Here is a 23218-nt window from a genome sequence, read left to right as displayed (position 1 = left end):
TATTCATATTAATACATTAACAGATATACTATCAGAGCTAAACAGCAGACAGAAGGGCAAAAATCTGCTTGAGATCCAAAAGCTACAGATTTTGAGTCATGAAAATTAACAGAAAAGCAGCAGATATTTTGGGACTTATTAGTGAAACCCCATTTCTGAACGCAATGCAATAAGATAGCATGCTTTTTAACAACACTAAATTCAACCTGTCAGCGCAAGGCTGGACCTTAAACTTCTCCCTGCAACCTGTTTTGAAAGCTTGGGCCTTTATCTATGAGTAACATGGGGTTATGTTTCCAGTCAGTATTTCCAGATAAGGATCCAGACTCCAGAGGGGATCAGAATTTTTTTTGTCCAGGCAAGGTTTGCATTGGGCAGCAAGAATTCACAGGGCAATTAAAAAGAGAAACTGCATTTATAAAGTTTCAAAAGGTGTCAAGCACAAGCCCTTATTATAACAAGCTACCACATCTTTTTGGTGTGTCATCACAGACTATACAGTTTATAGGCCCTAATTCAACTCCCTGAAGTAAAAGCTTCCCTCAAAATTGGATTCAAAACCTAAAAATTAATGTCAGCATTTTTGAGAGATTCAGCTCTCACACAGGCAGATCCTGTGAAACTGGAAGTCGAAATAGGAAACTGAAATCCAGACACAATTCTGAGATACCAATTAATACACATTTTTATAAAACAGGCTCCAAAATAAATCCTCTTCCTTCCCAGCAGACCTCAGCGTTACCTTGGTTATGCACATTAAACTGTGCATATATTTTCTTGTAATCACATTGTTAAACTATTTCTCCAAAAGATACTAAATGACTGAAACAGGAAAGTAAATGTGTAATGTTTCAGCTACCTGCTTCGAAACCATAGAACTGTCTGCATGTCCCTCTCTTCAGCCGACTACACTGCTTATAGTTTAATGCATAAAGCAGCAAAAGCCACCGACTGATCACAAGGTACTTGAAACTACAATGGATGCTTTTTTTGGTATTTTTTTAAATAATGAAATTTCACCTGCATGCAACCAAAGGCAATCTTTAATATTGAAGTCCAGTTCTCAGAAGACAGAGCTCCTACGTTTCCCCGTGTTCCCCACACTTTTGAGATTGTTATTTGATTTGGATTCGAATGCCCTAGCATTACTCTTTTGCTAGGGTCACAGTCTGATTCCCAGCAAAACCTTGGCTTTTGCAGGCAGCAAGCTGATTTTATTTCTGCAGCTATTCAGAAAGATCATATGAGATCTACTTGAACAAAAGGAGTACAATGATAATTTTATGAACACAATGCAAATGCTAATAAAGCATCCCTGCTCTTCTGGAAAGGCTTTAATGTATTGCTGCAGGAAGATAAGGGGAAAAATGTTCCAGAGACTTTATACATACTTCACAAAAAAACCAAACAAACAAAAACCAAAAACAAAACAAAACCCAAAACAAACAAACAAACAAACAACAAGAAAAGCCTCCACATTGCAAATATCTTCACTGATATTAACACCCATTTGCTGTTCCTTTGCAGCAGATGCAATCTTCAATGAAAATGCTTCTGTTTAGCACTGAGAATCTTCTCCAAAAATTAAAATCTGCTCAAAGTAAGTGTAAATGTTTAGAAGCCCAGAACTTATAACAAACTAGATTCCAAAACTTCTGAATATGGATAAACATATTTTGGAACAGAAGTACAATTACATGATGATGAAGAAAAAGATTTCTTCTTCCAAAGTGTTTTATGATACATTATATAGAAATGCTTTCTGCATTTTTTTAAATAGCCATGAGGACCAGATGACAAAAACATTGGTCTCATCCTCAGTGGTATGCAAACTTATCACAGTATACTAACCTTGTATGTTTTATTTACCTGATGTACACATAGGTCCTATTTCAGATCATTTCTCATTTACACATTCAAAATAAGGTAACTCAACTAAAAAGCTATAAATAAACTTACAAATATGTATTTTATTTCCAAAAAAACAAATCAGTTCAGCATTTTGGAAAGTGTCTTTCAAACCCCACTTAAAGAGAACTAGAAATTAAATTATGTGTGCCTAAATTTTTCTCACAAGCTGTGCAAAGTGCAGCTAGTTAAAACTTCAGATATCTCTATAACTACTGGCTTTTGCATAAAATTCTCAGTACTAACACAACTGTGCTAAATCCCACAGCTCAGGGAAACAGGAAACCCTTGGCCCACAATATAACAAATGTTTTACGAAGAACAACATTGTTATTATGCAGTGACAGCCCTCAATTTAACTTGGTCTCCTGATCTAGAGAGACTGTACATTCAACCCTTAATGGCATTTCACAGATATGAAAAGATTCTTGAAAAACCTGAATCTTATTTTGCTGTATGTAATTAGAATGCATGAAATTTCAGAATTGTCTCAAACATTATTTCAGGAACTTAGCAATTAGGAAGTGCTTTAAATGAAGTGGGAGTTTCCTGTATGTTTCCTTTTGATTGCTCCCTCCTAACTCCCCCAATGTCTCAACTAATACAGTGCTTGTATTGAGACTTGTTGTAGCATGAGCCTGATTTCGATGCAAAATCCTACTTCTCCAGGATATAGAGGAGGACTGTTTTTCAGGGAACTGTATAGCACTGCTCTGTCCTCCTTTTGATTCCGTTGAGGTTTTGCAAGTAAAAAAGACGACAATCCCCCCCTTTGTGAGAATCTGTATCTCTTTATATTTTAGCTTTTTTTTCTCTTGCTCCGAAACCTTATTTCTAGGCCTGCATATCTTGAGAAAAGTAGCAAGAAATATGGATTTGAACCCACAGCTGGCATAAGAAAGTTATTCATTAATTCTTTTTCTTCTATTTTAGTCACTACAGTATTCCAGACATTCCTGAGAGCATAAAGAAAAAAAACTTTCTTTAAAGAGTCACTTTTCCCCACATATTAACTACATGCCTCAGAAAGGCTACAACTTAAGTTTATATTAGACAGGGGAATGAAAAAGTAACTCTCAAGGAAAGATCCCTACTTAATTTGAAAGCAAGTTTTTAGGTTGCTTCTGGACTTCATGAAAATAGAAGATTTTATCTAAAGAGCCTAATAACTGTTCCAGCTCAATACAAAAGACATAATGAAATTGCTAATTGTTTCATGAAAACCAGTCAAAATTAGAGGGTTCAGACTAACAACTGCATCTTTCTTCCCCTTCACATCCAAATCCACTTTGTTAAGGAAACTTCCCAGTCTCACCACTCACAAGACTCTCCGGCAGTCACAATCCCAAAGTCAGAGACTTTCACTGGGACCGAAGCCCCTTCACAGCGGGTGGCTCCAGTGAGCCAATGGATGCCCTGCTCAACTCCCTAAATACCCACTCAAGAGTCAGACCAGGTTTCCTACAGCGGAGTCTCAGATGTCTCATTCCATAAAGCCATTTATTCACGGCTCAGTAACACAGAAACAGCCTGAGCTGGTGCCTCCGAGGAGGGACCCTCAACCAAGGACCCCTTGGGCTTTTATATCCTCACAGTCCAAGCTCTCCAAGCACATGAAACTCTCGCTCATCTTCCCAAGTCTTTGGTTCCCACTGTGTCTCTCAATGTCCTTTCTCCTGGCTGCTTCATAGGTCCCAGTGCTCTTTGGGTGCCCTTTGTTAGGGGTCGGCAGTTCACAGTTTCTTGTCTCGGGCTCTGTCTGCCCACAGCTCAATCTGCAGCTGAAACTGGAGCTTGCAAACCGAGCTACCTGCAACAAATGTATTCCTCAAGAATTTTATAATCTAGAAAATCTGATGAAGCTGCAGGCTCCTGGAAATGCACAGAGAATAAAATATTGTACATTTCCCCTATAAAATAAAAAAAACAAACCACTATTACTTCCTTTTGCCAGGCTTACTGAAAAGTAAAATCCTAACCATAAGACTTGGAAGCAAAATCACTACTAGTTCTATGACACTCAAAAAATAACACATATCATCCACCAGGTCTACCTGAAGAGCACTCAGCGAAACAGGCAGCAGGATAAGTACAGCACAGCTTTGTGCCATGAGGGTTAAAGGGGGTTACCTTGTGATAAATTATGGAATCGAGACTGCAATAAAATAAAGCAGTAAGGAAAGTGCCTACAGCAGCACACACCAGCCCATCTTCTTCAGCAGTGTTTCTTCTTGTCTCTTCCTGTCTCCTAACAGCCCATGAAAGCTTTCCAAAAATGGAAGGCAGATGGTCAAAGCCTGCTTGACCACTTCTGTAATTCAGAAAATGTTGCAGCTCAAAGAATGCATCCTTATTATAACTTCAACTGTTGAAATCATAAAATTGATGTATGTACCCAAAAAACCTACATGTTTTATTTTTCTCATGTTAACAAAATTTTTTAGGATTGATCTTTTCTCTTTTAGGATACAGAGTAATGGAACAATTCTTTCCTTAAATTTCTTTATGTGACCGTTCACCTTACAAAAAATCTCCATAAATATTGTGTACCTTCATTTGTTCTACTTACGTATGGTATTATCACTATGCATTATATGCAACTGCAAGTACATATAGGACTATAAATGCTTGTATGATGTCAGCACATCTGGCCTTTATGAGACGCTTGTCATTCCATCACTTTGATATATGTGGATTGTCACTATAAGAGCAATGTCTTGTATATTGCACAGGAAGAACTAGCGACTACAGAGCACAAGGTAAGGCTACACAATACAGCCCTTGAGTTTTGTATCTGCCCCATATTTTAATGCATCTGAAATGATGATGAAATTAAGCGCAGACATAGGGACTTCCATTTACCACTGGTATGCTGATATCTGGCTATTATTATTGAGAGACTTTCTGTATCCTGAACTAACAGACTGATTGGTTTGTCAAATAAACTAATCAACATATGTTTTGATAGAAATGAAACTAATGTTAACACACTACACACTCCAAAAAGATTAATCTTTGCAAGGAAAGAGCGCTGACAGCATTTGTCAGTTTAAACACTTCCTGGCAATAGCTCAGCTTGTTAACAGGCAATGAAAGACTGCTCTATTAAGCTCAGGGTGATGGTAAAATGGTTTCATATAAGACAATAGCAATTTTCCTTACCACCAAGTGAGGCTGCCTGTTGAGAAAGGCCAAGGCACACTACAGGTCTTTGCTATTCATAGGTATTGATTGTAATGAGGAAGACATTTTATTGCTATCCAACATTATAGTGAATTACACGAACAGCTATGTTTTTATTAAGAGTTAGGAGTCATATAAAAATGACTTAGACTACTGCTTAGTTTAATGGTATTTCCTTCTTTTAATTTTAACTGAAGCAATGTTCCATGCAAATAATAAAATAGATTACAAAATCCTTTGGTTTTAATTTAAAACAATACTTTGAAAAGGAGAGGTTTTAATAATTTACAATTTACCAAACTATCACTTTCATGAATAAAATGTTTTTCCCGTTCAGTACTAGATAATTGTTGGTGCTAAGTGAAATTCTGAGTTCCTGACAGACCAAGTGTGTGGAAACCTCGCCTCAGTATATATTGCAAGGAAAACTTATTGAGGCATAGAAGAATAAATAAGAACAACAGAAAAGAGTGTCCAGTAACAGAGAAGGAAATGTAAACCTGATTAGTGTCCAGAGGAGAAGAGAGAATTGGCTGTTTGAACTCATTCTGCATTCTGCAGACTTCAGACATCATGCTGCAGAGCGGTATTTTTTATTTGGGTATCAATGTTGCCAGTCTATCATAAATCTCTGTTGGAGGGATGTTTTAAACTCCCCAGTTTAAATATCCTGCTAGCCAAAATCTGGTAAATTCAGGACATGGGATGAGTTTTATTCTATTTTACAGAGGCAGTTGTATTTTAGTGCCCAGATAATCCCCTCTGCTAGAGGTTGGAGATCTCTGATAAAAGCAAACCTCTCAAAGAAGTTCCTGGTAAAATTCCTTTATTAGAAGCCTGATGGAAGACTTTAAACACTAGCTGTCCTAGCTGATGGCACAACTGCAGCTTTGCCCTCTCCCATACCTAGAAGATCTGAAAGAGATCTCTGCTTTATCATTGCATTGTCCCCATAATTTCCTACTTTCAGATATTACAAAGGAGGCATTGCACTGAATTCTGGTCTAGATTATCTGTCCTTGGCATACACATTGCTTGAGAACTTGTCAGGAGTTGTTACACCCCGGTCCAGAAGCTCCACGCTTTTACTGGTTGTACACCTTAATTTGAGACTTCAAGAGATTTCACCCACGCGAACCCTTGCAAAGTCTTTGATTCTTTGATACCTTGAGTTCACATCTGGAGAAAAACTGGACATTTTTCTTTAAGAGATTTCTTTTAATTTGGTGAGAAAATTGGCATTTTGGCAAAAAGGGTTTTACAGAAATAACATGCAACTTCCCAAAAGCGTTACAACAGATTACTGAGACTAGCAAGCATTGCTATAGTAAGGGAACCTTTGTTACACCCAGCAAACACAAACTCCATGCAACTTAAGTGAAAAAATCCATAACTTAAGTGAAATACAGAAAATAGGTGTTTAAGTTGCCCACAGGAGTAAAGGTTCACTGCCCCTCACTGTCCCCCCAGCCAAAGTCAGGGGTGCCACAAAGGCTCCAGGGGGCGTGGTGTGGGCTGGCCACCAGGCGGACCCCATTGACAGCCCAGTGACACCGCTTTCCCTGCCATGTGCTCTGCATGGACACGGATATGTTGGCTGCAGGCCTAGGCCTAGCCCTTTCTCCCCACCCCCCACATACACAGAGACAACATGATTTATTCAACCCATCAATCAAACAATCCAGCAAGATACAAATCCAGTCTCTGACAGGAGTGCTTTAATCCATTACATCCAACATCCTCCTTCTATCACAGTGCAGATGTCCGGCTCATAGAAAAGACTCCATCAATTCCACAATGAAAGGAACCCCTTTCCCCAGAAAGCTACCAAGATCCACAGGTACAGAGAATAAAGCTAAAAGATAAGCCATTCTTGGTCACTAAATAATGATGCCTGGTAATTTTTATGTTTAATACAAAGTGATTTGTAAGTACCTTTGTACAATTTTGAAGTACTGTGTTGGATTGCACCCATGCTGATGCAGTTGCACTTAAGTGATTCCATTTGATTTAACAATGTGAGGCTGTTGTAAGGAGAATGCGAAAGAGGGACCAGCAATCTACATAAATTAACAAGTTTCAGAGTCAATCTCAGTCTTTATATGGCTGGATGTACATGCTGGTTTCTCCATTTATATGTGAGCAAAGTGATACTTTGTACTCAAGACTACTTGCACAGTTTTCATTAAGACATCATTGTGTATAAAGATGTATAGTCTTGAGACTGGTAATTAAGATTTCACCTATATATTCTTGTATTCTCTCTTCCTTGTTCCTGTCATCATAGAAGAAAACTTAAAGGAAGGAGGTGGAGAATATCGAGAATACTAAATTTCAATGTGGAGCACACAGTCTGGTGCCCCAAATCTGGCAACAATGACCAACATGTATGAAATCTGAGCTATCTAAGTTTGAATTTTAATAAGTTCCTTCTAGAGCCAATGAAGATGGATATACACAGTCTTCCTCAGAGCATCTTAAGCCTTAACTTACTCCTCTAATAGTAGAGGGTTCATAGCCAACTACCCTTCTAGCTGCAGTGACTCAAGCAGGTGCCTAAAGTAAAGGATGAAAATGGTCTGTGTTCCCAACAGTTTAAGAGTTCATGTTTTTTATACATGTAGGTTTGGTATGAAAATTATATTTTAAATATTAATTCATACAGAAAAAGAAGAAACAGTATTTTGCCATGGTTAGAGAACAAAACTAGAAGCCTTCGTTATGAAAAATCTTGCTTTACTATTTACTATTCAATACACTAATTTATAAATTACCAAATAGTAATTTACTATTACTGTTTACTATTAAATAGCAAATTAATATTTACTATACTATTTACTATACCATTTTGATTTCCTATTCATTATGGGCCTTCTTTTTTATCTTACTGCAAAAAATTACTTAGTTCCATCCTGTCGTGGTTTGAGACCTCCAAAAACCCAATTTCCAAGCCCCCCCGCCTCCCAATTTGCTTTAGTGTGAGAGGGTTTTCAGACATAACACATCTGCTAGCATGAGGAAAATGATATTAAAATTTATTACTACATAATAAATACTATAATACATTATATACAACAATTCTAACTATCTCTCCTAGGGTAAAGCAATATATTTACATAGATCAAATCCCTCCTTTCCCTCCAATAAAAGTTCCGAAGGAAAGAAGAAAAGGTCCTTTCCACTTTCAGGGCAGCAGTGTCTCTCTTCTTCAAGGCAGTAGTCATAGTTGGATTTGCCATAGCTGGAAAATCTCTCTCTCTTCATTACAACGCAGGGGTTTTCTCTCACCCCTCAGTCCTTCAACTTCAGCCGAAGGTTTCTCTCCCGTGGATTTGCAAAGCAGGGACAAAACTTGCCTTACCACGGTCATGTCATGGGGTGCAAGGCATCCCATGAAAATCCCTTCCTCGGGGGGCTCAAATTCCCCCTGAGTCAGAACATTTAGGGCAGCTCTCAGTTCAGTTTTTGCCCCAAGTGTTCTAATGGAGCTCATGTGCTCCATCTCAAAGTGCCAATATGGCAGAGGAGGGGGGGGGAAGGGAAGGAAGGTCACTTCCCTCGCATTCCTTCTAGCCGTCCTGGTCCAGCTCCAGGACGTCTCTGAGCTTTTGGCTTCTCTCTCTCTCTAGCTGCTGCATTTCAGGACTCCCTTCAAATGGAAGTCCACCCCCTCCTTCCAAGAGGGGTCTCAAGGGTTTACGGAAATAAAGCCAGTCTCACCCCAAACAGTCTCTACTGAGCTTGGTTCTCTGTCTCTCCGTCGGACATCTCTGCATCTCTCATCTTGACTCCATGCCATCTTTGCTGCTGCTGGCTATCTTCTTGGATTTCAGCCACAGTTCTCTATTCAGTGCTGTCTCTGCCACCGCTTTGGCATCTTTCTGCTGCCTACTCACAGTGGAGAAAACTTCCCCCAGCTTTTGGCTATGGTACCCAGTTCAGTTTCCAGCGGGGCCTGGGGGGCCTTGGCCCCCAGCGGGGATCCCTGGCCCCTCTCTCCTCATGGTCTCAAATCATGGCTACCTCTCTTCCAGCTACGTAATCTCTTCTTTTCCAGCCTGTTGTAACATGTTTAATTTTTCAGGGGCGCTGATTGGGTCAACATCAAGAACACCACCCCCTGGGATTAACCACTTTCCAACTCCAGGGGAAAACCCTTTTTAACCCACTACACATCCTTTATCAATGAGGATCTATGTACATTTAACCATGTAGTCTGTTAGACAGGATCGTGGGTTTCAAATCCCAAACCCAAGCATTTATTACTCCAGGAGAGCTGTATCTGCCCCCATCCTGCTCCTGCTCCATTGCTGCCTTGAGCAGAACTGGGATAAAAGAGCAATTACTTTTAAAGTCCCTTTTTTTCTTAGTGCACAGACTCCTTTGGTGAAAAGACTTTCAAATATCTCTAGTGATATAAAAGCAGTTCCTCCAAGGCAGCATATACCATAGCCCATAGCACTAGACCCCTCATTGGTATTTACACCTTCAGAAATATTAGCACTAGACAATTGCTCATATACAGTAGTTTTTCTTCCTGCAGTGTTATTTCTATTGTACAGCACATGGTTGCACAATTACTTTTTTTGAATCTATGGAAATACATGCTGCATAGCAGAAGGCAGATCAACCTCTTTTTTGTTTTAATAAATGATCACACTGACAATTAAAATTCCTAGTGACAGGCAAATTACTGTTAAAATCTATGACTGATTTCTAGCAGAAAAATCTGGAACATCAGGGACAAGAGCAGCTAGTAGAAAACCTTATTAAAAATCTAGGTAATAAACCTTTTGCAAATATCAATTTTAATTATTTTTTAAATTACCTTTTCCTCTTCCATCTCTTTCATATGGCCCAATCATGTGAAAAGTTAATAATATTTTATAATAAAAAGCATTTAATGTTCTTTTTTTTCATCATCTTTAGTGGAGTTTTTCAACAATATGAGCCATTACACTAAAATGGTAATTTCTTCAGCCATCAGTGCACACAGCTGTTTTATAGTTGAACTGTTTCCACCAGTAGAATTTTTTTGACACAAGTACTGCAGCTTCTGGGGCATGATTTTGCTACAAGGTTTTTATTTATAAAAAAACAGTTTTTAATTTCTAATAATATCTGTACAATGACTGGCCAATTTTGTTGCCACAATAGGCTTCTTTACTGAGAATTTTTAAAATATCTGAAAACAATAAAAGAAAAGTTTCTAAAACATGCATAAAGAAGTTTTGGAAACAAAGTGCCCATAAATAAAGTATGTGAAAAGGAAAATTCTCCTTAGAAGACCAATGACATTTATTTTCATCTCATACTCTTCCCCTCCCACAGGCTAAAAGGGATTTGGTCAAGAAAAAGCCTTCAGGGTTCTTTTTTTGTGAGCTGAGATACAGAGTACCTTCATTTTCAGATGTGAAAAATACAGCAAATTTTTTAAAAGTGATTTGCTTAATGGAAGAAAAAGGGTCATACTAAAAGGTGACACACAGCAGGGAAACATAAAAACCTCTGTGTGCTTACCATTTTAAGTTTCATTCATCTCTCTTTCTTTCCAGAAATGCTTTTTACTTACACTGTAATGATCTTTAAATGAGTGGTAATGAAGAATAATGTACTCTGTGATGAGTGGAACTGGTCATCTCTAACTTGTGACTCACCATGAACAGAGTGTATATTAAACAGTAAATCACAGTCAGGTGTTTAATTCCATCTCCTCTTATTTATTTATTTGCCTACAGTATGTCCTGCTCTTCTTCAGGTTTTCGTGCCATCAATATGACCACTGTAGTTTAATTCCAGAAGAGACTGACCTGCTCAGAGGCAGATAAAGGAGTAAGTCCAAACAATAACTTTGTGATTGCTCTGACCTTTGCAGGGGCTTAGTGAAATTACTGAGCAGTTTGATCTCTATACCATTTATTATCCACAGCAAATAACTTTTTCTAGATGGTACATGAAGCCAATTGACCAAGGATGTACCTTTAATACATATTACATACATCTATGCGTGCAACCAGACAGATGTAGACCAATTTCTTATAAAGACAGACCACTTAATTTACCAAAATATCCAGACAGGGACTTAGCATTTCCCAACTAATTCATTTTAAATTCTTACTCTTGGTTCAGATTCTTTGACTTTCAGAGCCAGATATCTCCTTATCAGCAGCTGAGGATGGTGGGTCATAGCCCCTTTCCTGACACATGATGAAGGCTGCAGGAGACATCCAGTATTGGAGCTGTTAGCACTGACGCCTGTACTTGAGTGTATATATAGGAATGCTACCCACAGCATATACAGCCAGACCAGAGCATCCTCCCTGCTTTGATGGACTAAATGAAATGTCTTCACAGACTTCAAAAACTAATGAACCTGGGCTCACAATCCTGTGCAATATACTCAAAAAGTTCAGAGAAAAACAACCTGAGATTGCATGAGGAAGAAAACTTGCTATTTACAGAACGAGTTGATTAGAATTTATGTTTTTTCTAGTAAAAGCTGTTGTACATATGAGCTCAATTTGATGCCGCATTGTTTAGTGGCAGACAGTGATAATACAAAACATAATGCAATTTACCGCTTCATTTCTTCATAAAGTCTGCCCTGAAACATTTACCGCTCCATGTTACAGTAGAGAAGGAGTTTAGCAAAAGGAGTAAAGTAGGTAATCTGCAAAACTATAAATAATGTTCTCTGCTTTCCTAAATAATATTTCACACTCTAGTGAAATAACATATTTTAATACCAGATCTGACCTGAATTATTTGTCTAAAATTTCTCAACTTGACTTAGTCACAGTGGACTAGATTTGTATTTATTATTTTATCTACTGATGAAATAGACAGCTCAGTCTGCTCTGCCTGTGGACTTTGACAACTGAGAAAAACTTTAGAAATTAATTTTCAGCTTTTGATTTTGTTTTTAATTAAACAATTGCAAGTGCTGAATTTTGCTCAAGTTCCTTCTCAGCTCTCAATCACAAAGAATATGATTAAAACCATGAGATTTTAAAACAAAGCAACACTAACGCTTTATGGTTTTAGTCTGCTTTCACTTACAAAGCAAGATTCCATTACTTCGTCCCCAGAACACAGAATACCATATATATTCTTGCCCACACACAAATTGTATATTTGCTATCAGATACTGAACACAGAAAACACATAATCTTTCTGACTTCTGGGCAGCATGGTTGATAACCTCTTCTGTTTGTTTCTCTAGCAACTGCCAGCAATCCCCTGAATCACTTGCCAGGCATGAAGTTTGCGGTTGACTATTTTTATGTTCCCCAGCCCCCCTTTTTCAATACCAATTGTGCAAAACACATTTCTCTTTCAATATCTCTGTTAGAAATTGCAGCAATTTTTCAGTTAATATGCATTTGGGGGCACCAGCTAGTGTCTCTGTAGAGTAGTGCACTGTGACACATAGTAGGTGCAAGTCAGACTAAGGTTAGTATCCTTTGTTCTGTATTCTCTTGCATAGAGTAGATCTACCTTTAGCTAGTCTGTAAAAATGGACTGAATTCAGATAAAAGCATTTCCCAATTCACTAGAAATTGTAAAAGACAGAAGATGAATGATAACCTTAGAGTCAAAGGTGTCACTTCACAGGAAGACCTCAAACTTCACTGAAGATTTTCCAAAATAGAAATTAAAAACATATACTCACAAAGACTTAAATTGGCAGAGTCCAAAACATGATAGTTTCAGTAAGATATGAGAACGAGATCATAAAAAAAAGGAGGCAGATGGAAAACCAGTCTGCAACCATAAAGGTAACCATTTTAAGCTATTACAACCACTGTTCCTTTTGATTTCACGTGATTTGAATCTACTGCCCATTGATCTACTGCCCACTACTGTGTCCAGTTCCGGGCCCCTCAGTTCAGGAAGGATATTGAGGTGCTGGAGCAGGTCCAGAGAAGACCAATAAGGCTGGTGAAGGGACTCAAGCACAAGTCCTGTGAGGACAGGCTGAGGGAGCTGGGGTTGTTTAGCCTGGAGGAGGCTCAGGGGAGACCTCATCACTCTCTACAACAACCAGAAAGGAGGTTGTAGCCAGGTGGGGGTTGGTCTCTTCTCCCAGGCAACTATCAGTAAGACAAGAGGGCATGGTCTTAAGCTCTGCCAGGGAAGGTTTAGGTTAGATATTGGGAAGAAATTCTTTACAGAGAGAGTAATCAGACATTGGAATGGGTTGCCCAGGGAGGTGGTGGATTTTCCATTCCTGGAGGTTTTTAAGATGAGACTGGATGTGGCACTTAGTGCCATGGTCTAGTAACCATGGCAGTAGTGGATCAACAGTTGGACTTGATGATCTCAGAGGTCTTTTCCAACCTGGCTGATTCTATGGTTCTATGATAGGTGCTCAGTGTGAAAGAAGCTGATCCTGAATTAAAAGCAGTTTTAACAGTTCAAATATCTATACTGACCCTATGCAGTTTAGTTTCAAGACAAAGTTAATAAAAGCAAAGCAACATTCAAAAGCCAGTGGTTGGTAACTTACACAAAATGTAGGCAATTCAGCTCTAAATGCTTCATTCCTGCTGGTTAAACTTACCATCTCTTTATGCATAGGTACTCTGTGACTTAAATAGATCTAACTTAATTGATCAGCAACTTCAATTAAGTTCAAAAGCAAACCACAAAGGACACCTCATGCAGATTTCATTTTGTGCAATAAGGGTGTAGAACCATTCCCAGACCTAAGTAATACACTCATACAGAAGATACTTCTGTAGCTCTGGAGTTACCTTACAACCAAGTCATCTTCGGTGTGTGATGCTCCTGAGCTCAAACTTCATGTGGGAACATTGCAGTATAATGGTCAGTTAACACTGAAATCCTTTAAGTACTTCATCCACATTAATCCCAAACGACTATCTCATGATTAATTTTATCAAAACAAATTCCAAAGGAATTGATAATGATTAAGTTGTTATCGTAGAACATTTCTATTATTTTTATGTATCTGTGTGGACTTTGTCTGCTTTCTAGACTGTATCTTTGAAAGTATTTTTCAGTGACAATGGCCCAGCGTGACTTAAACGAGCTGTGATACCTACATATCTAAAATTAGCAGCTGTAAATCCAGGCCCCAGAGTCTAACCTGAATGTCACTAATCTGACAAAATTCTTCTTGACTGTAGCAGTGAGTTCCTTGTTTCCCCTCCTGATTCTCTGTAAATCCTGCTCAAAGATTTTTAAAAATGTTAAACTGCCTGTATGTACATAAATCCTGGAATAGGAAATTAAGAGGTAAGTGTCTTGACTCTCGCCCCCCCCATCTTTGAATATGGAGCATTTAAAGCTGAATGACCCAGAGATAATGCCTCTTTCCTAAATTTATCATTAGATCCTTTCTATTTTGAAGAAAGATTGCAGTATTCTTAGTGTGAAAATTTTCTTAGTTTACTCATTTTACAGTAAGGTCACCTAAGCCTCAATAAAATTTAAGAGCACCAACAATTGTAGAATTTTATTTGATGCATGTTTTTTAGTCTAGGTGAACTTAATATGCAATTTTTACTTCTCTTTTGTATTTTGTATGAGACATCTATTGGAAATACACTTTGCTAACATATGGTCAGGGTGGCTATAACATGAAAATGAGAAAAAATAAATGCAATGAGATTATATGTGTATAAGTGGAAAAATGTAAACAATAGAGTCTACAATAACCACACCTATAGAAATATCACTTTAACCACATTAATACTAAGTCCAATAGTAAAATACTGTAATGATACATAAGTGAAAATCCATGCCCTAAAATTTGGATTTGCATCCACTGGAGAGAATTTCTAAGGCATGTATGAAGATATGATACAAATGCTAGGCCCTTAACATTTATCAGGAATATATTTTAGAAAACTCTTGGCTGAAAACATTATAAAGCTGAATTTTTTTTTTGCTAGTTACCAAAAATATTATGACGCTATAGTCTAAATTTGTGGACTATAAAACAAGTACAATTGTTCCAGAGGAGCATGGGAAAAATTATCATTATTATCTAGAAAACAAGAAGTTATGAATGTAAAATGAAAGTGTACTGGTTTCTAAGTTTTGGAAAGAGACAAACTACATTTTCATAATATTCAAAAGTGTAAGTTCTATCTTTCTTACTAGCAACAACTTTGTAATAAGATCAAAGATAAGGACATTGGAAGATTTATATGTAATTTTCCCATCATTATCTTCATAATGAATTATGTAGTGTAAAGTATCTTATTTACATTATTTGAAATTTTTCTTTAAAAAATGAGACCAAGAATTATCACTACAATCATGGAGATAACATCAATGACCATAAAGGTTCAATTCTAAACATTTTTTCTCTTTGTATTAGGATTTTTTTTTTACCAAAAATAAGAGCTTGCCTTTGTCATCACAGAATTGTGGTGTTTGGGGGTTTGGGTTGGTTTTTTTTTAAATTTATCAATTTTTAAATTCTCATCCAGCTTGCTGATTCCGCTTATCCTCCTCTCCAACCCATTCGGGTGGAAATTTCATTAGACTAGTCTTTATTTCACTGTCTGTGCCATTACTAAGACTGTGCAAATATACAAGATTGAGGACATATTCCTACAGAACACATGTCAGCTTGACAGGGAACAATAAACTCTGCATAGTTTCCCCACTAATTACATGATCACATAATAGTAGTGTAATTTCCTTTTTTCATGCTTTCTTATGAAAATGTCATGTGAAATAATGTCGGAAGATTTATTTGTCAAGAGAGATGACATCTGGTTCATCACCTTCTCAAGAACTGTTATGCTGTCACAATAGGATATTGGACTGGTATCACACAAGTTCTCCTTGATAAATTCATGTTGGCTATTACTCATCTCCCTGCTATTCTGCAGGTGCTTACAGTTCATTTGATTTATTTGTTCCAGTTGTTGGGTTTGTTTTTTTTATGACATTTAAATTATGGTGATGGGTCTGCAATTCCCCAGCTCTCCCTTTCTCTCCTTTATAAAAGTAGGCACTGAGTCAGCTCTTTTTGAATTTTCTGAAACTTTCTCCATCTTCAAAACAGAGAACTGCTAATGGATCTTGAGAAGACTTCATCTAGTTACTTAAATGCTATACAATAAACTTCATTAAACACATTATTTTCAAATACATAATTGGTTCTATGTAGTCTTTCAGAAGCTCTTTCATCGTTCCAGTCTGACATCTTAGCCCACTCCTAGGCTAAGTAGTTGTATTAACGCAGAGTAGCTCCAGTTAAGGAAAACTGAAAAAGATATTAAACACTTTTGCAGGTTTAATACCATTTTTCAATTTATTTCCTTCCCTGTTTGATAGCATATCAACGTTTTTATTTTCCTTGCTCTGATTATTAATGTGTTTATAAAATGACTTTTAGTTTCTCTTTATGTCCTTTTTTTATGTCATGCATAATTCTGTGTCTTGGCCTTTCCAGTTTTGTCCCCTTTCCTATTAGTGTTATTTCATTTACACCAATTTGGTAATTTGACCTAGTTTCCACTTTCTGAAGATGCTTTTTTTTTCCTGGGTCTCAAGCACTGAAGTCAAGGCTTACTTAAGGGAGCTACTTTCTAGGCATCACAAGTACTGAGACAGTTTGTGCTTCTCCGTTAAATATAATTTCTAGGGGGAACTGCCATTGCTTGTAAATGTTTTTCCCTTAGATTTTGTGCAATGAGATCTGACTCATCAGCCCAACTAGTTTGTTCTCTTGTAATTTATTGGTTTTATTATGATCTGCACTTTCTGTTCCTTGATGCAATAAATCATGTTATGTCCACACTAAGCAAGTTAAAGAAAGTGAGAGTAAACCCCTTTCATATTTTCAACTACATTTTTTTCCTAGGGCTTCCTGCTAGTTGCCTTCAAAGAACCACGGAGAGATTGAGTCTGGGAGGGACCTTTGGAGGAGATTAGTCCAGGCTTCTGCTCAAGATGGCACTTAATGGAAAAACTGGATCAGATTGCTCAGTGCTTCAAGTCAGCAGACTTTAGAAATTCTCCAGGGAAAAGACTGAAGTTGATTCCAATATCTCTCCGTAGAGTTTTTTTGCTTACTATAAACCACGTCTGCTCTAAATTATTGTTATTCCTTATATTCAGTTGAAATCATTTGCATCTGAGTTTGTGAGAGCTCCTTGTTGTCCTTCCTTTACTCACTTCCGAAAGAGTCTGTTTTCTCTGTAATGTTCTACAGATAGTGGCATAGATATATTAGATATAATTCCTTATATCTAATCTAACCGTACCTGCTTTCAGGCTGATGAGCAAGGATTTTGCCAATCACTGGAAATAAGGAAATAACAGAAGTCAAAATAAATGACATGGAGTGAGATTTTAAGACAGCCCGTGAGGGTACTTAATTCTCTGTCTTGACATGGTGCATCCCAGAGGCTCTCTACCCTGCCACCAATAACTACTGTCAGACTGTAAAATCCAGTATCTCCACAGACAAAATAATTGCCAGAAACCTCTGGATACAACAACATTAATCCACTTCATCAGTCATAAGTCACGCTTTTCCACTGCAGCTCACAGAGTTCAAATCAGGACTGGAGCCCACCAACAGCTAGAAACTGTCCTTTGAACTACCTCTGCTCTCTCTCTCTTTTTTTCAGGAAGGCTTCCTCAGCACATTGTAGAGAGGTCCTCAGAATTTGCTAAATGACAACAATCTAGATGTTTGGGTTTGTATCTGTCATACGGGGACTTTAAAATGTCTGTAAACATTCATATCTCAGAAGAAACAATAAAGACACTGCAAATAAAATTCAGCCATGCCTTAAAACATACCAAGAAGCATGGTATGCATTTACATTCAGATGTTCCTCTGGTATTTCTTTTCTTAGCTGACATGGAGGTTTAACTCTTGAATGCAAAAGAAAGTGATTTGGGAAGGTAAAAATTGCTTTATGCAGATGGTAACTCCTCATGTTTGACAAAGCTTTCTCCGGTTCAATAATAGAAGTTCATTGAAATGTTTAAAAGAATCCATACCCAACTTCCAAGTCTCAGTAGTATCTACCCAATCTATAGCTAGATCATTTAATCCCAAACATACTTTAGAAACACTGTTAACTGAGAAAGAAGCAATTTCACCAGAAGTTAACCAGTGACTTTTACTGGGGAAAAAAAAAAAACAGAGAAGAAAATGAAGGTGTAGTAGGCAAAGTACTTTTTTCTTTTTTGATCTTTGTTTTTTCAAGCTTTATTCAGTTGTATAAGGCCAGTGCAATAATAAAGGCTAATTTCCTGTGGCAATCATCTTCAAAGGGAATTAAAATTAATGCATGTATTCTGGAGCCATACTGATAAAAAAGGTTCAAACAATCCCCATTATTTCAAATAATATTGAAAAATGATATCCAAGAACGGTTTTCAACTTATTTCTAGCTATTCGTTTTGGATTAACATAAAATAAGTTACTTCGAGTATTACTATCCTTGTGCAATGTATTTATATCAATATGTTTACCATCTTTGGTGAAAGGTTTAATATGAACATACATGTAATTACTGGAAATGTTTCAATTTATATTAAAAAATGAAAATGTAAGATCAGCAACAACTGCCTCAACTAAATAAAATGTATAAATGTTCTCATTTACTGAAGTTACATCTCTTCCATAGCAAAAACTGAGCCACTCAGCTTCATTTCTAAAATTATACTTATCAACTTTGCTGACTGTCTTTACACAGGGCTTATATGTAGTTTGAAAGTATTTATTCTGAAAGCACTTAGCCCTTTGTAAAGGTAAAGAATAATTTAAATCAGAAAACCAGAAACTTATATTATTTCAATCTTTTACTTATGTATAACATCTCTGTACATATTGACATTGCAGTCTAACAATAGTTCAGTTAAGTTACTGACATGTTTTGTACATGATGATTTCCCTATACAGCTGAGGAAAAAAATACAAAACGTGTATCTAATTTCTAGAATAATTTTTATTTTTAACTATTGTGACTCTAAGAAATTAATGGAATAATGTCTTTAGAAAATCTTTGTCAATGGATCTTAATAAAATATATAAGAAAAGAAGCCCAGAGTAAAGGATTCTTTCTTGGTCCACTTTTGAGGGAAATAAGAAAACATGCCAAAGCTCTAGAATTACACACATTTATATTTTGACACTGTGAGAAATCAAAAGTCTGTTCATAGCAAATACTATTTCTTTTTAAATAGGGTCAGAGGTAAAAGGAAGAATAAGGCAATAATCTATGGTAACATCTGAAGAATCATGGGGAGAAGGAGAGAGACATACCCAGACACATTTAAGTCTCCAGACACAAGGCTCATAAATATGACACAGACCTATTGGGAGCAGCCTACCTTGCTTGGGCACAAGATCTAGCACCTGGAAACCAGCAGAAAACACAGGACATCTCAAACAGATCTAATGTCTTCATGGGACAAGTGAGTGTAGCCCCAGATGGTGCAAAACACATTGAAAAACAACACATGAAATGTTGCTGATGTTTCTTTAGTAAGCTGTGGACAATGGGCAACCATAACTACAAAAGTCTGCCCCAGACTCAGCTTCATTCAGCAGAGTGGTACAGAAGAGACTTTCCTTACAGGGCTCACAGGGCATGCCATGACTCTGGGGAAGTTTCTAAAAAATTGTGCAGACAAGCAGAATGCCACGTGAACCTGGTGAGCCAAATAAACCTACTGACATAATCCTAAATGTGATACTAGGAAAAAAAAAAGGAAAAAAAAGAAGGGTGGGGCAGTGTTAGGCGGGGTGTCAATACAATACCAAATGATCAAATAACAACAGACTGGAAACTCAGCAGTATGATAGAGAGGGTCTGGGGATTTATAATGACTCCCTAAATGTATGAGTCATCACTATCTGTACATGCTACTGCTGCAGAACAAAAGCAGTATCAGTTTGGATTTGTTAACTAACAAATATTTCATATGAGACACTGGAAGTATTTATTTTCTTCTACTTAGCACTAGTGGACCTTTTCCAGTGTTTTGGGGCAAGTTAGCCTAGACAAATTGAAGAGCCCAGACGAAAACAAGAAGACACTAAAAGACCAAAACAAGTAATTTTAATGAAGGAAAGCCAGAAGAAGCCCATGAGGTGCAGGACGGAGCAAGGGGAGAAGCATTTGACTGGAGTAGGCAGGAGTAGGAGTAGAAAACACAACGATCCTTGAGTTCCTTGTGGCCATGGCAGACAGGAAGAGATTATCTTAATTTGCAGAAAAGAAAGTTTATGTTTGAACTCAGGAAAAGCTTTCTCACAGAATATTCACCAGCATCTGTCACATACGGATGTACTTGATGCTGCTTTCAGTATAGGTGATGAATTAGATGATCTCTTCAAGACAGTTTGAGCTTTACATTTCTATGATTTAATGATCTCAGCTAAGAAACTTATGAGTTGTGATATGAATATTTGCCTGTAAACAACAGCTTCTACTGCAAATTAGCTGCAAAACTAAATTGTACAATACCAATCAGTAGGTACTAATACTGAAATATTCCTGAATTATGAATGCAAAGCTTACTATTCTTTATCCCATTTCTAATCCTGTGAACCATTCAGCCTTATGCCTGTCTGGATGGATCAAAGCAGGATTTCTGTTGACAAACATTGTCAGTACTGTCATCACAAATGCTCAACTCATGATTTAAAAAATAACATCACTATAAAAAAAGAAAAAAAAAGAAAAAAACCGGAAGGCCAATAAACTATGCTTATGCCATCATTGGAGCCGCATATAATTTCCAATGTGTTTTCTTTCGGCTGTTTATTTCTGCAACAGGTTTTTTTGCAATGCAGGATTTCTGCAGAAGTATCTTAGACGTTAGAACAGTATCAAATAAATCCCATACATTTTGCTATTCCTCTAAGAGAGAGAAGATTGGGGATTTAGAGAAATGCAGCTTCCTGAATTTAGTGGGAGCAGCAGCTGAGTTTAGTGCCTTGAGGACTCCTGATGGAGGAAAGTTTTATAGGACTTACCAGCACAACGTACTCATGTTTTTTGACTGGCATGGTTTTTGACAAAACAGAGTGGAATAGCTTCAGAAAAACAAAACAAAACAAAACATAAAAAGCTTCTGAAGGCCAACACTTATACAGTATAGGCTAACACAATATTAAGATAAGTGAATGGTTTCTCTTAAGTGCCACTGAACTAGAGACCGTATTATAGCCAAGGCTGGATGCAAAAATGCCAGCAGGTCCCTCTGTAGATTGGCGTCAACTAAGTGGACTCTCTTCTCCTTTTTCTTTGGGGTCAAGTATGTTTTAAGTCTTCTTCTCATGCGTGGTCTCAGAAGAGAAATAATAATAATGAAAAAAAAAAGAAACATGCCAAAATCTCTCTCTACCTTTCTGGGAAGAAACACAGTTTCTGTGTTGCCTGGCCCCTCTTTTCCTCCTGCCAGTGTTTCTGTGCTTCCCAAGTGTTGCTGCTGGCCCACCATATCAGCACCTCCTGAGCACCAGTTCCAGCACCATGACTGCCCCTACTCTCCTGAGAAGTAGACAGTCATTGGTATAGATGACACTCTTCTGCCAGTGGATAAGCACATTTCCTCTGCAATAAGCTAAATTTAATTCTGAAATTCATCCCCATAAGGAGAGCATGTAATAGACATTTTACTGCCCACTGCCAGCAGCTAACTGCACAAGTATATATGCAAAGCATACATATGCACAAGTAAAATCTGTTAAAAGATGTATGGTTTATTGCTATTTCCCAAAACATTTGGAGAATTAGAGTAATAAGTATAGAACAAATGATATATTTTCATCTTATCAGGCAAAATTAAGGTCTGCCTTCTAACATATTCGTCATCTTCTTTCAGGAGGAAAGCTTATTCATGTCAGTAAAATGTCATGAGAATTAAGATAGCATTCATCTGAAGCAGCGGAAGTATTCAGCTGTTAATAAAACCAACAAGCTTTTATCAATGAGATCAGATGTCCCTTTCCTTAAACCAATTTATTGTCAGCCCATGTATGAACAAGATCCATGTTTGAACCTCCACACAAACCAAGTGAGGAAATGCACAGATACATGCAAACGATTATTAGGAACCACATCTGACTATATAAATTTTTTAGTCTTTGATTGGTGTTGGGGGAGGGTGTAAGAATGCTTCAGGTACAGCAGGTACATTTTTCATTCACTAGCTGAGACTGCATGAAAAAAATATTATTTTTATCCTGTTCATTAATGACATAGAGAAATAAAATGACAAGTAAACATATATTTAATATCCTATAAATTTCTTCTCCATTAGAGAGCACTAGCCTTTTAATTTCAGTTCCCATAGAGTTCTGTGTCTGCATATTTTTGTTTGCATTAAGGATTTAGGGAATGCTCTGTTTAGCAGGCATAAATGTTCCACAATGATTTCTAGATAAACAATACTGATAAAATGTGGTACTTTTTATAATCTAAGATAATTGTTCAATTTGCAACTTAATTCAATAAATCCACCTTTCTTATTCATAGATTAGTCACCACAAAAAATATTGTTTTATCTTTTGGTTATTATTCTGTAATCAATTTACCAGAAATATTTCAATTATATAACGATACGCTATACTCTGAAATGTGACCAAATTTATTCTTATGCAATGAATAAAAGCACATAAAAATAAATAAAATATGTAAGAAAGAGGACCTGAATAACCTCTAAAAGCTATTTTCATACAATATTGTTTTGCATTTTACATATTCTATGCAAATATTCCCCAAAACATTGTACAGAGCATATATAGTTATTAGAACCACCAGAATGTCACATTAATCATATGAACGAAACCACACTATTAGATACCATTGTTTACCCTTTAGATTTTGTCTTGCTGTATCATAATCCTGCACTTTTATTGTAAACATAAGCTTAATAATAAGTTTTCTCCTGTACAGCTTTCTGATTGTGACTAGTATGTTATTTTCTCTTTCAACGTTCATTAGTTGTAAAGGAAGAGTTAGTTACAATCTGGTTTTATATCTACTTCTAAATATATATATCTCACAAGGGAATTAAAATTTGTTAGTTTTTCTCTGGTCTTTTACTTGAACTGCAAACTTATCTGGGAGGCATTATAAATGTTTCCTAGGTTAACTGCATTCTAGTTGCA

At 37.0% G+C, this 23218-nt stretch overlaps 1 protein-coding gene and 1 long non-coding RNA gene across 2 annotated transcripts in view; one reads left to right on the top strand and one right to left on the bottom strand.

The window, feature by feature from the left end:
- GPC6 (glypican 6) overlaps positions 1-23218 on the bottom strand; it is a 768245-nt gene that overhangs the window by 683263 nt on the left and 61764 nt on the right. The gene's annotated exons all lie outside the window — the stretch shown is intronic.
- Positions 508-2943, top strand: LOC113963490. Its single transcript, XR_003532839.1, has 3 exons — positions 508-962; positions 1528-1600; positions 2842-2943. It is a non-coding gene; the product is annotated as an uncharacterized LOC113963490 (long non-coding RNA).

The sequence above is a fragment of the Neopelma chrysocephalum genome, unplaced genomic scaffold (genome assembly GCF_003984885.1).
Source record: "Neopelma chrysocephalum unplaced genomic scaffold, ASM398488v2 Primary Assembly neopelma1_25, whole genome shotgun sequence".
NCBI lineage: Eukaryota > Metazoa > Chordata > Aves > Passeriformes > Pipridae > Neopelma > Neopelma chrysocephalum.
This window is presented reverse-complemented; position numbering and strand designations above follow the sequence as displayed.